We start from the raw sequence: 17,352 nt of genomic DNA, 5'->3' as shown, positions 1-17,352 counted from the left end.
TTGCAGACTTGTTAAAATCGGAGCGGTTATCAGTGGGATGCTGGTTGAGATCTCAGTATTTGACCGACAATTAAACACAATAAATGTCATGTAAATGCTGATGATGCATAATATTTATGTGAACATGATGTGTTGAAGTAAAACATAACCTAATTAATTTTAGCCAGATTCATAGTCTGAGCATAATAGGCCTTGAGTGTGTCTGTGCAAACTACTGGCAGTGCAAGCGTCAGTTAAATTTCTGAAAATGTTGATGATGTTTAAGAAGCTATATATCAGAACTAAATTCACTTAATCGAGCAGATGAAAGGACTCCGTGGCAAACATTTAAAGAGTATCTGTTTTTCTTGCTTTGATCTACGTCAGAACCGACTTACACCACCTGCTGGTGAAGCGGTCAGGCAGCAGGAAGAGATCATGCATTTGTAGAATCGGCGCTCTATTGCTTTTCCTTGGATTCCCGGATGTGAAACTTTGAATTTCAAGCCGAATTTGAACCGCTGAATTTGTGGAAGCGAATTTTTAAATCGAAATAATATGGACTGAAAATTATCCGTCGAATATTAAAGGTTGTATTTAAAAACAAGTTACATTTTTTAAATGAAATTTAAAAGGTGAATTTTGATTTTTTAATTTTTAGACAGTGAAACCGAGTGTGAAATTTTTCAATTTGAAATATTCACAGCTTAAATGTACAACCATATTGAATTGCAGAACCTTAAAATGCAAGAACTGTTAATTCAATGCATTTTTTTTCAGTTAGTGCTATTCAGCACGTCTCTTTGCTTCAAACACATTAGTCACTATTTTACTTCCATATAATGTTCTCTGTGTTACAACAATGCATATCCAGTAGTTCTTAAAAATAAAGGGAATGCTGGTTAAATTTAATTCCAAGGTAAAGTAAAAACCATTATGTATCTCAAATAAATATAGAAACTGTTTTTCACGGCAAAAAATATTCTGCTTTACGCAAAATAAAATAAATACAATTATTTTACTGTTATACAAAATAAAAAAGACCAGCCTGTTTACTTTTTACAGTACCAACATAACTCGCTTGTTCAAAATATTCTAAAGTTGTAATGAAAAAAAAAACGCAGTGCAGTGTTAAAAATTCTTTTTTTCGTATATTTTGCGTGCATTGCATCTCTTTCCCAAGATAGGATGCCAGTTCTTTGCTTTGTCCTCGAAAACATGAATGAATTGAATGCTTACGTGGCTATCTAACAGCTGTGCACTTTGGTGATGCTAGGCTAACCAATTAACCAACGTATCTTAGCTCTCTGTGCAGTTTGTTCGTGCTAGGATAGTAGCTAACGTTCACGTTAGCTAACGTCAGCTGCTATAGATAGCAGTGTGCTGCAGCCGTAAACTAGCTTCCATTCAAGCCAACAGTAGATGATAGCTAACGTTAGCGACAGTAGCTACCTAGTACGAACAAACTGCAAGGAGAGCTAAGATAGTTAGCTAGCACCACCGAAGTGCGCAGAGCTCAAGCTACACTACACAAACATGCAATTAATTTAGCCAACGTTAGTGCTTGTTATTGTCTCCTTCACGAGTGACAATTGGGTTCCTCCGTTTCAGATGCTCCAATATTGTGCTGGCCTGGTATGCCTACTCCATTTGGCAAAGAGCGCAAATAACGACACCTTTACGTTTGGGACTAAATTTGAAGTATTCCCATGCCCATGTTTTGGTCTCCCACTTGTGTGTGGCGAGCTGCTGCGAAGTGTCGACGCAAAAATATGACGCCGTCGAGGCGTCACTACAGGCCTAGCAAACACACGTCGTCTTTATACCACATATACAAGCTGCGCAGACATGCATTGTCTTTATAGACTGTTTCTTCGGATGCGTGCGTGCATGACCGTAGTTAAATTCCTGTTTGTGTTTGGCTAGTGCCTTATAATAACCAGTTGTATTTTATTTTATTTATATTAATTTATATTATTATTTTACTGTATAATAATTGTATTAGATATACGATTGTTGTGTTTTGTTGAATGTTTATTTTATAAAAAAACAATTTGTTGAATGGCTCCTTTAGTTCGGTCACATTTAAAAAAAAACGTATGGTACAGTGACATATGGCTGGTGAGCTTGGTGTCGGAGTATAAATTCAAAATATCAGAGAGACAAGTTTAGCCAAGTAACGATTCTTCCCAGTTTCTTTTGATTGTTATCAGAAATAATCTACAGGCACTCTGTTGTTAGTAAATATGTAGCGGAGTTTCAGTTGCGGGTCACAAAAGTGTGCATGCGCAGTAACATTTGTTTATGTTGTAAAGATAAAACCGTCTATACAATGCAAGCTGCACAGACACACATCTTCTTTATACAGTTATAAAGTGAGGCGTGTCTGAGGAAACTAAACATCCAATTTATACAGAGTGAGCTACACAGTTATTAAATCAGGCTAGATTGATCAGTACAGTGCAAGGTTTTATACACCATTTTCATATTTGTTTACAACGTGCAGCCCGCAGCACAAAGGAGCGAGAGTCACGTGACAAAAGTGAAACATTAGCTGGAATCACGATGCAAGCTCAACATCATATTATTTATCAGCCATCGTCGATGGTCGATGGCATCATCTATCGGCCAAACCCAAGTGCGAATAGTTTTGCTTTGCATTTTACTTTTTGTTTCACTCTTGGTTAGGGCTGCAACAACGAATCGATAAAATCGATTACTAAAAAAGTTGTCAACGAATTTCATAATCGATTCGTTGTGTCGCGCGACGCGGAGACGTTTGATTATTTAAAAAAAAAATGTGAGCGCGGAGCGGAGTGAACACACTCTGTCTCTCTCGCGCACTGATGCTAGCAGAGTTCGGCGCGTCATAGACAGGGCGGAGCAAAAATAAAATAAACGAGCGGAGGAAAGATACATGGCGGAGGCAGAGAAATCCGCGTGACCCAAGTCATCCAAGGTGCGGGAGCATTTCACACTAAATAAACAGAAAAGGTGTGTTAACTACAAAATATGCAAAAGCGACATGGCATGGCATGGCGGCACCACGGCAATGATCCAGCACCTGAAACGCAAACATATTGGAGTCTTTAATGCGGAGTTCAATAGCAGGTTAAGTCACTACAGAATCCATAATTTGAGGTGTTTTTTTTCAGAAAACAAGACATAAATTTTTATGCTTTTTCATGTGTCTAGTACATGTTTCCTGTTTCTTGATTTAAGATTTTTTTTATATTTGGACTGACAACAGGACAAAACTACTAAGTTAGAAAAGCAATTGATGCAGTGTATATTCTGTGCTTTGTCCCATATAGGTTATTATTGACAAATATATTTGTGTGTGTTGTACTTTTTAATTTAATTTTAAAGTTCTTTTATAGCACTCTGTCATCTTAAACTGTGTTTAAATGTGGTGTATAAATGAACCTTGCACTTACCACCATGATGGTAATGATTTAATGAACAAGCTTCAAGTGAATTTGAGAGAGAGTTTGTGTGTTTGTCAGAGTGAGAGTTTGTGTGTGCACCTGCAAAAGTGTGTGTCTGCGTGTGTGCATCTGCGAGTGTGTGGGTCTGCAGTGTAGTGTAGAGAACACGTTCTTACATTCAAACAAATCCTGTTAAATTTTCTGATTTGTATTGTTCTTTATTTTTTTATAAACTATTTATTGTTCTGGCAGCTCAGGAGGCACTTTTATTTAAAAAAGTCTATATATTTGGCAGATGTAAAGCATACATGTGTATGTTTTTTGTGTTAGTCCATTTTTATTTGATTTGATTATTATTATAACAGCTCAGGGATGTTCAAGGAGCAACATGTTTGTGCACTTTCTAAAGATTTTAGTTCTGTTTTTGAATAAAGGGTTGGAAATGAATGCTTTTCTTGGTTTTTGTTTTTATCCGATTCATCGATTAATCGAAAAAATTATTTACAGATTAATCGATTATTAAAATAATCGTTAGTTGGAGCCCTACTCTTGGTGTGAAAAGGTCACATTCCTTTCACTTTTACATTCTGACCTCAATATTCTAGCTTCTGAATTAAAACCTGGTCTTGTTTGGCTTTTTATAGCAGGTACCAATATCCTATGTCGCAACCAGGAAATCAAGCTAATAATAAGGGTAATTCCTCATTTCCATTTTCTCATCCAATCAGAAAGTTTTTTATGTGCACTTTCCTGCAAGTTATTGCCTGTCTGTGTTTTTATCCCAAGCCCGTTTACTTTGTGTAGGACTGCTTCAGTGCCTCGACATGCACAGTGCCTGAATCAGCCCAAAATGGCACATTGTTTTTCGTAGGGTGTGTGTGAGAGTGAGCGAAGGCTCAGGCGATGCTGATTTGTTGACACGTGTGTTTGTCTTGTTGATTCCTCTGTTTTGAGAGCTCCATGGCGGGCAGGATGTGGGAATAATGGAGAGAGCTGAGGAATGCAATGTTTTTGTTTTTGCAGAACCTCTCTAAACGTTCTCTCACCATCACACTGCCGCAAAGACAACAGCAACCCTCACCAGCTCAAAAAACATCTCATGCTCTGTGTTATGCTGTTATGGTGGACTTAAGTTTCTGTGTAGATTTGTCTTGGATCACATGAGTTGCATTTGTTTATATTTTTATATTAACTTAATGTAACAGCCAGAGGGAAATGCCTCTGTCCACAAAACCGGTGGAGCTGCTTGTCATTAGCTTTATATATTTACCTGCAATGGCAGTTTCCTTTGCTTTGAACTGTTGCCGAAACTTGTTAGTATTTGTGTTCATCTCAATTTAGTATCAGTTCGACCGTGGAGAAATGTGTACTTCCCAGACTAGCACACATTTAGGGTCTATCATGATGCTCTGATCTGACCATCAATCCTATAGATTTGGACACATTTGAAATGAGACATTTGAGATGTACAGTATAGTGGGCTGTTCTGCATCATCTTTTAAATCTTGATCTCTGTTTGATTAGTTTTAACTCTGTTTTTGTGGCTGCCATCAACTTAATATGAGCTGTCAAGATTGTTAAAAAGTTACCAGTTGAGTTTATATGAATTGGTTGTACTTGTTTGATTGCACACAATGGCAAAAACTTCTCGTTATTGCTCAAGAATGTTAGGCCTGCTGTGGTGTGTGGTCAAGATGATGCAAAGTTTTTGCTCTCATCATGCTTTAATGATCTTTGAATAGATGGATGGGTAAAACAGTGCTTTCAGTTTGCAGCTTGTCATGGTTGCATAAACCATCATAATCAAGCTCTCTGTGGGTGTCTTTAGTGTTGGTTCTCTATGATTGGACTACATCCAGCTGGAGCGGTTTTAACTCCTTGTACCAGGAATGTCCAGAGAATTTCTGGAATTCACAATGTCTGCTGTGTTCAAGTCCTGCCCTAGTGATCACTCAAAATTTCAGTGTGCGTCTAGCATCTTAACAGACCTTTAAAAAAGGACTTTCCTAAAGACCCCCAATCGTTTCCTTTATGGTTCAGATAGTCCTGATCTCACAGCATTGATTGAATCGAACATTATTTTTGAATTATATTTAGGTCAAAAGAACTACAAAAACACGAATGAGCTGTCATATGTCCTTTATGGGTCTTTGTTTCTTTTAATATGGGTGCATTTAATGCTCTGTATGTAATACTGTAAATCAAATATGCATGTTTGTTGTTTAGGTGGTCAGTGTATACATTATGATGACCTGCATTTGACCTCATGTTTATCTGATATTGAGTCATTTCTTACAGTGTAATTATAAACAATTGACTCTTTCATTTAAACAAACGTTTGCATCTCTCTAACAGTTGATCAGATATTGTATCTTCAATGGATCGGGACACAACCCGGGTCAGATGTCTGAAGCATGTGCACAGTCTGCGCTACAGTTCAGAGTCAGACTTCTGCATGCCTTTTATAGTTTATCTAAACGAAGTAGTTTTTACAGGCATGCATGTTTGTGGTGTTCAGGTGTAGGCTGTTGGACAATAGTTTCCCTGTAAGCATCAGGCTTCTTTTATAGCCCTTGTTCTTCTGTACATGATGGCTGGGAATGCTGCATGCTTCCCATAGACTACCAGATTGTTAACAAAGGCCTGCAAAACTCACTCTCACAATGAATCTTTGTGCTTATCGGCTTCCTGGATGTCAGTGTGAACTGTAGTACACAGTATGCTGTTTTTTTAAATCCTCTTTCGCAGACGTTTTATGCAACATCTGATCATGTGTTATGGATTGGATAAAAGCTTTTCCTGTTTGCTGTATTTTGTGTTCTAATTCTAAGTCCTTGAATAAAAACAAAACATGTTTGAGGTTACATATAAGTGTGGACAGTTTTGCCAGCATTGCTTTTACAATCCCAGTATATAGAGTGCAGACGTACAACAGCGTTTATGAACGCTTAACTTACTTTACAGCCTCTCTGTATGTGAATTCAGGGTTTTTTATTTTATTTAGGTTTTTAGCACATTTAAGAATGAAAAAACAATGAGGAAGCTCCCCCAAACAGTTTCTCAAATAATTTCAACCTATTATGTACTTTTCACACTTTTACATACTGACTTCAGTGTTATTAAGTATGTATGTGTGCATTGACCTGCTGTCCTCATCTGATTTGACTTTGGTTTGAAATGCAAAACACAGCGAGTCATTGAGTCATTGTTGCTCTCAATCACAGAGGGCCTCCATGGATGAAACCAGAACTCTGCTTCTGTCAGAACCTCCTGTCCTCATTGCTTCAGTTTGGCGTTGACATCGGAGTCCTCACAGCATATGACAATAACAGGAGGATGTCTACATTGAAACACAGGAGTCAGATTTTATAAATCATTTGAGGAAAGTGAAGTGAGATGACTGACAAGATGATGGCGGAGGCTTTTCCGGCAAATTACATGTAGGAGAATATGTAAGCACTGTTTTCAAGAGCTGTCAAAAAAATAAAAACACAAGTATTCTAGGCCTGCAACAATTTAAAGAGTCTTATTCAAATAATGCATTTAAATCCACAGTCCAGCGCAGTTGGCAATCAAAGTAAGCTAGCACCGGAACCACGTACAAACAATACTTCAAACTTGTTTCTAAATTGACTTAATACAGAAACTAAACGAAATATAATTTGCCACTAAAAACAAAACTGAACAATTTTAATGTGAGGTGCGCTGCTTCTGGCTTGCACTGTTCTGTAGTTTATTAAAAGTTTATTAATTCTGAACATGATGTGGTCACCAAAATGCAACAATGCACTCCATTTGGTCCTGAGCAACACACCCGCATGAAGTTGATTGGATTAATGGTTCTCAACATAATAACAATGCAAACAGACTGACAGACACAGAGATTCCTGCCTCTATTAGAGAGAATAATTTGTGCAGCCTTCGAAGCTTCGAATATTCGGTGTTGATTACTACAAAAGCTTAGAAATTCCAAAAAGGGTATTAGGACCCGCCCTAGAAATGTCATATATGACAAAACAGTAATTATGCAGCATCATGTGGTGGATATTGTCTATTTTTTTGTTATTCTCTCTACTTTAAAAGCTGCTTAAATGGTCACAATATTGTAGTTTCATAGATGTCTATTAAATGTAAACCTGTTAATTCATGTGTGATCTTGGTTTGTGCAGTGTACACTTTTTTGTGATGGTGGCAAAAAAAAAAAACTTATTGCCACATGTTTTTTACAAATGACTTGACTTATTCCCAGGCTTATTCCATCTCTCTCTCCCTCTCTCTCTCTCTCTCTGTAAATAGTACACAGTCCTTCACCTCCCTAAGTAAATGATTGCTTTCCCATGATCATTTAGCAGTTAGCTGTTTCAAGACTGGGCTAGTGGCGATTTCTGTGTCAATAGCTTCTTCTATCGATCTCACACTTTCTGTGGGCACCTGACATGTGGTGTCTAACGTGTACTTCTACATAATGTAGTAACAATAATAACAATGTTAACAAACCAATTCTACATGTTGCTATGGAGAACTGAGAGAACCCCCTCATATGATTGTAAAGCGAATTGTGTGTACAGCAATTCACAATCAAACGCTATATAAATTCCTCACACATTCATTCATTCAACATATGAGACTCTGCCATTATGTGATAACTGCATTCGTGACATAATCAACATAGACACTAGGGATGCCACAATACTCAATATAATTTTGAACCGCTCAGTACGACAGTCCACAGTTCAAGTGATTTGCGGTTTTGTGTTTAAATTATTTCTGTGCGCTCAATTACACTCTGAACTGGCGCTGTCCGTGTTTGTCTGTATCTAATAGCGAGTGGTGGTCGGGCGGTAAAGCGAGGCTGCCTGCAACACAAGAAGCAATGTGCTGTTTAGAGACGCGGGCTTGCTTTTTTTTGTATGCCTGTTGTAGTAAAGTGATAATTTTCGAATTTGGCACATCAAGAATGTGTTTTTACACTGGATGTGCTGTGTGAGAGCAACTCGACCATGAGAAATAGCGTCTACGGCAACGTGCCAAAGTCCGTTAAATGAAAGTCATGCCACTCGGCGGCCTTTCGGAAAGCTATTTAGCCTACATCATAGCAAGAGCGCCTCCAGGCAGCTTTTTAGCATTGCATTTCTTCTAATTTAATCGCAGTGGTGCACCTTGTTTAATATTATCTTTGCCCTTTCCCATTGAGCGCTAGTGTTTGCAGTGTGCCTCCCCATGTTTACTTCCATTACAGCAATCGCAAGTTTTTCATAACGTTATTTTAAATACTGTGTGCAAAACCTCTTCAAGAAGCTTATTTTACTGGTATGTTGATGAACAGTAAACCCAAAACTGCTGTTAGCCAGGAAGTTAAATAAAGAGAATTTCAGATTTTTTTTTTTTTTTTTACTTTTTACTGTTCCCATAACATAACTATAACAATGAAAAATTTTCAAGGATTTCCACTTTTCTACTGACTGTTAATTATGAAAACTAGGGATGAGTCACGAATTTTGAATATTCGAATAGTTTATTTAATTATAGAATTTCGAATAGTGTGTGCGATCTTGAAAAAACTCGCCATGTTTTCACGTGTAACACGTTCATGTAACCAAAGGGTGGCGCTGCCAATAACGACGCACCTTAAACCTAAAGGCTGTCAATCAAGAGACAGTAGAGGAAAACATTTTCCCACAAGAATTGGTAACAAAGTTACGCACACTGTAGATACGTGACATACTGGAAACGGTAAATTGAGACGATGTCAAAAATTAGTTCTGTGTGGGGGTCCTTTAATAAAATTAATGAGAATTAAGTGCGCAAACTCTACAATGCAAAGCTGGTTTATCATGGATCAACAACTACGATGCACAATCATTTGAGGGCGAAGCACCCAGCAGGTCATCCACAGGTCAGCAATCAGTTGCTAGTTTTATGGTCAGACCAACCAATTTCGATGCCAGACGGGCGGAGGAAATACGGCTTAATTACTAAGATGATCGCTAAGGATATGCTTCCGATTGGCTTTGTCAGAGGAGAGGGCTTTAACAATCTTATGGAGTTTGTAGAGCCCGAGTTTACGGTTCGTCTAGAAAAACGATCACTGCCAGACTGGAGAAACTTTTTCATTACAATAGAAATCTAAGCCTTTTGAGTTATTACTTCATGAAATCGCTCCGAACTGTTAATAAATGCTGTCATTCGGTTAATATGTTTTAACAGGTTTTAAGTCTTGTCTAAAATCTTTATGGCTTTAATATATTTTCTTTGATCAATCACACTGTTTTTTTTAGTTGGTATAAATGTGCATGCTCATATTTTACAAGGAAATGTTCTAGCATTATGAGCGGTTGATTCTGATCGACGTACTGTTAATAAGTGCCGTCATTCGGTTGTTAATATATTAATGTTTCAGCACGTTATTTTTATGTATGGCTTGATGTAAGATTGTCTATTCCATAATAAATAAAGCAGTGTGTAGTCATACGGATTTAAAGCGTAAATGTTCTCTCTCTTTCTCCGTTTCTGTGTGTGTAATACTGTAAATGCGTCCATAGTTCTCATCGATCTTCGAATATTATTTTTGCTTTAAATGCCCATACCTAATGAAAACACACGTTCACTGCAAAATCTATGGTTATAGCGACCTAGGGTTTTTCCTACATAGAGAAATTTGAGGCGGCCGCCTCCGTCAAATTTCGTGCCGCCTCAGGCTCTCGCCAAAATTAAGTAGGGAGTCTTCACAAGAAATACCGCGTGCATTTAACAGATTGTCATTTGTAACTGCAGTTGCGCCATTAAGCCACAATGGAGGCGCTGTTTTGGTATTAGCACACTGAGGGGCAAAAGCGTTGCAGAACAAGAGCCATGTGTGTTCCACGGCTGTTTGTTTTGCATCAAAGTACGTTTAATTTCTAAATTTCCTTAAATTAACATGACCTACATCATTGCCATGTCTTTAGATGTGCAGTTGGATTGTTAAATCAGCGTATACTATACATAGCGAGTTCGCCAGTATGAACGCACATGGCACACACGAATGACTCATTTGAAACGATTAATTTGAACTATTGAACTTTTCAGTCACTAGCGAATTTGAGAGATCACTGAAATCATTCAAAATGAACCACAGAGAATGCAAGATTTAGAAAGACTGGTTAATTCAGTTCGCTATCGGGGGCTGAAAAGTTAGTTGAAAATGATTTAAGAAAGGCTTTATTTGATTCAAAAAATAGATTTCTGTTTGGTTTTATACAACTTAATAATTGTTCTTTTTTATCAAATTTCATTAGAACTTTTAATATGTCAAACTCAAAGTCACTTTGGTTAAGCCACTTAAAGCTACGGTAGGCCTACGTGTGTGTGTTCAAGATCTCGATGGCACCACCTCAGCCTCATTTTGAGCCAGGAAAATCCCTCTCGACACTTAGTGATCAAGAGCAGGAATAGAAATGTTCCCTCCGCGGCCTCTAAGGCGGTGAGAAACGCATTCTGGTTGAGTACCAACTTTAAATGGCACAAACATTACCATTCCTCCTGTATTAACTTAAATTTTATGGCACAAAAAGTGGAAAAGAGTTTTTCTGCGTTGCTCTTTACATGCATGCTCACATAATGCATTGACTATTTGAAGCAATAATTATATGACATGTATATATATATATATATAATGTTTTTTAAAGCAAAATATATTGGATATTTGTTTAAAATGGATGCATGAAATGATGACAGAAATGATGTATTTTGCTGATTCAGATACTTCTGCAGTCCTTTCTCGGGTCCCCTGTGGTAAAATAGTGCTATCCGCAGAGCTAGACAACCCCATTCACCTCAGAACACTTCTGCAGAATTATCCTCTGTCATTGTAATGTAAACGTTCCATAAACAAATCCATGGTTCTTTAAAAAAATATCCTGAACACAAATGTAAATTTAAGTTTATGATGATTCATGGCATGAGAACAACAACCATGTGGTAAATTATTTTTAAATTATATGAATCCCCAAACATCCATGTGGTGGATTCGGTTTTTGTAGTTATACTAGTTTATTAATATCCATAATTGAAATTTAATATTCGCCTCCACTTCTTTCCATCCACAGCCCACCTTTCAGTCATTAATAATACACTACAATCATTCTCGCTCTCTCTTCTCAGTTTCTGCTCTTCGTCCTTCTTCCTGACCTCATTTGTCATGTCTTTGCTTTGTTTCCCACATTTTCACCATGTCTTTTATCTTCTTTACTTCTTTTGGGCCTGCCTGTCTCTTTTGCTTGAAGACAAAAGGAAAGTCCTGCACTCTGCTGGTGTCGTTGGTGGGAGGAGCCAAGTGGGTTTAGGTTTGATTGACAGCACTGTATGCAACTTCACAGGCTTTGTTCCAATGCTAAAAGAAGACCGAAAAGGAGGAAAGAAAGGCATATTCAGATGAAGGACTCTGTGTAGTCCTCATAGGGGGATTTCTCCTTTAAACTAGGCTGGGTTTCGGAATTTTCTCTTTTAATGTTTTTGCTTCCTCTTACAATGGGAACTAGAAAGATTACATTGTTACAGGGTTAAGTCTACATGCTTTTATTATTTAAAAAGTGGCTTAAAAACACATGTATTTATGATTTTTAATTTGTGAAAACAAATACAAACAGTTTGATCTAATTTGAACTTCCATAGATAGTAACCAATTCCACTTACCTGTTCCACTGTAAGATAATAAAGTAATTCTTAAACTTATATGCAATATATTATTCGGCCCTGCCTTCAACTCTGACTTTTCTTACTTAAGTGATCCGACTGGCTTCCTTTCTCTTCTGAGCTATAAAGTTGATCCATGTTGCAGCTTTGTTCATCCCCCACCCCTGCACCCCGTGTCCCCACCTTTTGTTAGGAGAATAGATGGGAGGCCGAGAAAGTGAAAAAATCTTGCTGTGTAGGGAAACTTAAGCCATTTTAATGTAACATGTGCCACTAAGACTGACCCATGGTGATTGATTTAGGATGCACATTTGATTGGGGTGATCTTAGGGTCAGACAAACAAATTATTAAATGCCTAAGAGCTTGACAATGTTTCCAGTTGTATTAAGCTTTAACTGAAACAGTTCAGACAATTAACTCTTTCCCCATCAGCACTTAAAAAAAAAACGTTGCCAGCCAGCACCAGCGTTTTTACATTTTCACTAAATTTTGATGGCTCACAGTACATTTTCTGTAATTAATTTATGAACAAACAATATATCAAATGAAAGAACAGAGTCTCTGCTTTTAAACACAAGACTTCATTTTCTTCTTTTTTTATCACCCCTAAGATGTGGGTAGGTTTCTTCAAAAATGCATCACTTTGATTAAACAGCTGAGAAAATTAAAAAAATTTGGTCAAAGACTCCACCCAGATTAGACTCAGAACAATCATTAAAAACAGATGAAATATATACATTTTAGGTTCAGAGATTCTGTACTTTTTACAATGGTGAGTAACAGCGCCACCTGCTGTACAACAGTACAAACACTGATTGCCGTAATAACTCGTCAATGGCGGGGAAAGAGTTAATATCCCAGTAAAGTAAAAAGATATAGAAAGATGGACACTAGGGCTGGGCAGAATGACGGAATATTCCTATACAGTGTATTCCGCAGTATGTAAATAAGTAGGCGTGGTTGACTCTGCGCTCTGCAAATTGAGCGCTATTCTAAAAAAACAAATGAATTAATCCACCTAAATGAACAAATCAAACATGTAGTTTAGTGATCCGCTCCAGTCCAGCGCTTCTCTCACCCGCAGTGCTCCTGCAGGGATCTGCGCCAGCATTTTTAAAAGCTCATTTTCTAAAATTGCTCATCTAATAGAGAGTGAAGAGCGATAGACCAACAGACCCCATGAACACCAGTTTATAACACCAGTCATATACTGTACTCTCATTGTTTGTGCATATTTCATTGTTAAACATGTTGTCTATCTTTTTACTGTATGCATATGAGATAGCCAGAAGATAAATATAAATAAATAAAACATCTGATTATCAGAACTTAATTTGATATCTTTAGTACATTTTCATAACTTGCCTACATTTTAACTACGGTGAGCATTTAAATGAAGTGTAATAAATAAATAAGTTAAATCAAGAAATATTAGGTATAAGATATAGAATTAAAATGGGAGATTGTTTCATGAAATATACCTTTAGCATGAAATAAAATTACTCATTCCGTGAAATAGATTTTTGGCCATTCTGCCCACCTCTAATGGACACGGGAGAAGGAACGTAAATTTCAGTTCTGAGGTGTAATAGGGGTGCTCATATTCATCTCCTCCTAGCTCTTAAAGCATATTTTCTTGCGTGTTCTCTGCAATATGTTTCCGGAATGAAAAGAATATTGATAAAGTTGAGGACAAAGAGGAGCGTGTGTTAAGAATTGGCTTGGCGGTTGATTGGAGAAAACCACAAGATAAATTAAGTCACTTGACTGAAACACAGCAGCCTCTGTGTTGATCTGAACCCTTGAGCCAACAAATTCTTCCTTCTGTTCATGCTTTCTCTCCTCTTTCCCTTTTCTTACTTCTTTAACAATCTCTGTTTTCAGTCATTACATGGCTCAGTCCTTTTATATTGCAAAGTAATGTATTAGTTAGTTTATTTTTAGTTAGACTAGCACAGTACAGACTGTGACTTTAACAGTGTGTCTTTGGCTGTAATTGCTATACATGACCTTGACCAGTTAAAGGAAAGGAGGAGATCTCACAGACACACTTTCTCATGGAAAATCCCTTGCCTTTTTCATGTGTGTTCCAAACTAACTAGCTGCTTATTTGCAGAATTTTATCAATATATGACATTTTATTTCACATCTTTGTATAGCTGCATTCACATAGCACCAGATTATGGTTCGCTGAGTTCCTAAATTGAGCCACTATGAGCAGATGGACCAATTTAACAGTGTTTTTAGTACTTTTCTCGACCTTGACAACAACCATAACCATTATGTCTATGAGGAGGTATGTAAATCTCTCGGATATCACCTTAATATCTTTAATTGTGCTCTGACACCGGGAGGTCTCAAAACATGTTTAAAATCTAATTTGTGTTATATTTTACTCACACACGTGATGTGTGTGAGTAAAATATAACACAAATTAGATTTTGGGATGAACTTGCATTTTCATCAAGTCATTTAGCAGACGCTTTTATCCAAAGCGACTTACAAGTTGGGTAAACAATGGAAGCAATTGGGTCAACATAAGGACAATAAAAACATCTCTCACAAAGCCTATTACAGTGTACGGAGCTAAGTTTTTTTTAAATGTATAGATTGAGTAGAAAAGATACAGAAATCACAAATGATCGGTCAGGTGTTGACTGAGTATATGTGTTTTCAGTCGATTCTTGAAAATGGCCACAGATTCTGCTGATCTTGTAGCATCAGGCAGATCATTCCAAAAATGTGGAATGTTTTTTTTTTTTTTTTTAAATGCATGCAGAAACAGTCGATCGTCAGGCTAAAATGACAGGTGGAGTTGTGTATCATCCGCATTGCAGTGATAGAAAAGCCATGTTTCCGAATGACAGAGCCAAGGGATGTCATGTATACAGAAAAGCGCAACGGCCCAAGCACTGAGCCCTGAGGCACTCCTGTATTGAGATGTTTGGACTCAGAGACCCTCATTGTAGCACCTTTCCGGAAACACTCATAGCCTTGAGGGTCGACATGAGGATCTGGTGTTTAACAGTGTCAAAGGCGGCAGATAGATCCAGTATGATGAGTATACATGAGTTCGAGGAGAACATACCCTAAAACATTAAAGTCTTCATTTTGCGTGTTGTTCTCCAGTTAAGAGACATGATAGCATAGAGCTAATCATTTAGGCATTCAAACGTGCCAATCCGCTGAGGAAACAAAACATATCTGACCCGTTCCAAGTCTATACAGTATGTTGAATGTTAAGGCTCTATGGAAGAGATTGGACATCGCAGCCTTGATGAGAAGGTTAAGCCAAACGTCAGTGTCACTCACCAACGTAAATAACAAGCTTCAAATGACACATCACTGGTAACACTGATCATACTATTCTTTTCGATAGACTTTGCTGACTTTGTGCCTTAAATGAAACGCTATTGGTAATTATAAAAGGGGGCAGGGTCACTCGATATGTCTTGTGCTCTCTTCATTTTTCAGTTGAAATTACATCAACATATCAAATAATCCTGCATGTTCCAAGACATTGCAGTGGGCCTTTTAAAATACAAAGTGTAATTTCTTGTAGGATCTATAGACAGGAATGCAATATAACAAACATAATATGTGTTTAGGGGTGTATAAGACCTTACATAATGAAGCGTTATGTTTTTATTACCTCAAAATTAGCTATATCTATCTACTGAGCAATTTTCTATCTTTCGATCTTCTATGTCCCCTTGCATGGAATACACCATGATGTTTCTACAGTAACGTCAGTGTGTTTAATACAAGACTTATATTAAAAAAATATCATCACACAAGTTGTATTGTAATAGGTGAGCTTTTGTCTTGTTTATGCTAATAAATGCCATGAAACCAAAATGAACTTAAGATCTCTTACTAGGTCGGAATGTCTGTAACTTTCATACTTATGTTTTCTTTGGAGGCTCTCTTTGTTTGTCCAACACTCTTTTGTGTCGTGTATTCTAGAGTGGACGAAAAATTATGTTACATTAGTCACCTGACGTCTGTTCACAGAGACAGACGGATGTAAAGCAAGGCTGGCCAATGATAAGCAGAGATGGTTCGTGGAGGGGACAATATGGTCTCAAGTCTGTGTGAGTGCTGTAGATGGGTAACTACATGGTCTCGGGTTTGCCTGGCATCTTTCCGCGGTAATGAATGGGCCGCTTTGTGTATGTTTATAATAAGCCCTTCACTAGAAAGCTTCTTCCCCTTAATAGACCTCATGGCTCCCACTCAGGACGGCCTGACTAGCAGTCAGCAGTCATGCAACCGTCTGGGATGCTCTGCGCTTCGCTCTGCAATTTAATAAATAATTGAAGGAATTAAGTGTTGGTATGTGTTTCGATGGTCTCTGTTTGAGAGCATCTGCTTTAACATTTTGTTTCCTTGTGTGCATGTTTCCATTTGATGTCTGTGGTAGGTGCACAGTTTAAGCATGTAGGCAGCACATGAGTGGGTTTCTGTTACTAAGTCTTGTGTGCAGCAGCTGTACCAGTGAGTTTATTAGTTTGTGTGGTTTGGTCTCGGCTTTAATTGCATGGTCATTTAATATGCGTCACCTGTCACTTGAATGGTGATACCAGAGCCTACAGCCGCCCTCTGTGATGTCACAGTAAACCTCATAGATGACATATAGAAAGTTGTGTTTCCTCGCTAATGATAAAATGAGCTGCTCATTTAGCTTAGGCAAACAAGACTAACTTTAAATCTTAACAGCACATTCAATTTCATCGTTAGTGAGTGTACGGAGTTGTTAATTTCATATGCTTAAAGAAAGTTGAGTGGTTCACCATCATGCCTCTGTGTTTTTTTCTAACAAAATGTGGCTGTCAGCCTGTTTGGGGAAGTCTACAGTGTTTTGGTCTTACACCAATGAATCATGACATGCACCCCCCACAACACACACACAGTCCAGCATCAGTCTTTGTTTTGGCAGTACATAGTAAGCCCACTGTTAGTACTGTTCTGCTGCCAGCAGCAGAGAGAGACAGAAGAGATGCATGATGGGCAGCGGCTGCAGGATTGAACGGAATATGACTAGCTAACAGACAAGCTCTTGATAGTAAGGTATGGTATCCAGACACACACATACCTGCCCTCTGAAGCCCACTAGATAGTTGTCTCTTGTTTAATATTTAGAGGCGTGTGTGTAGATGAAGTTTTTTCACCTTGCTACTTGTTGTATATGCGCTATGGGGAGAGATGTACATGCAGTGGATTATTTTTATGTCAATGTGGTGGTCTTCTACTGTTTTCAAGTCTGTGTGT

The 17,352-nt window shown here is 37.8% G+C and overlaps 1 protein-coding gene across 15 annotated transcripts in view; it reads left to right on the top strand.

The window, feature by feature from the left end:
- Positions 1–17,352, top strand: part of scrib (scribble planar cell polarity protein) — an 80,077-nt gene that overhangs the window by 21,290 nt on the left and 41,435 nt on the right. The window lies entirely within an intron of this gene.

The sequence above is a fragment of the Triplophysa dalaica genome, chromosome 1 (genome assembly GCF_015846415.1).
Source record: "Triplophysa dalaica isolate WHDGS20190420 chromosome 1, ASM1584641v1, whole genome shotgun sequence".
NCBI lineage: Eukaryota > Metazoa > Chordata > Actinopteri > Cypriniformes > Nemacheilidae > Triplophysa > Triplophysa dalaica.
The sequence above is the reverse complement of the archived record's forward strand: the minus strand, read 5'-3'. Positions and strand labels throughout refer to the sequence as shown.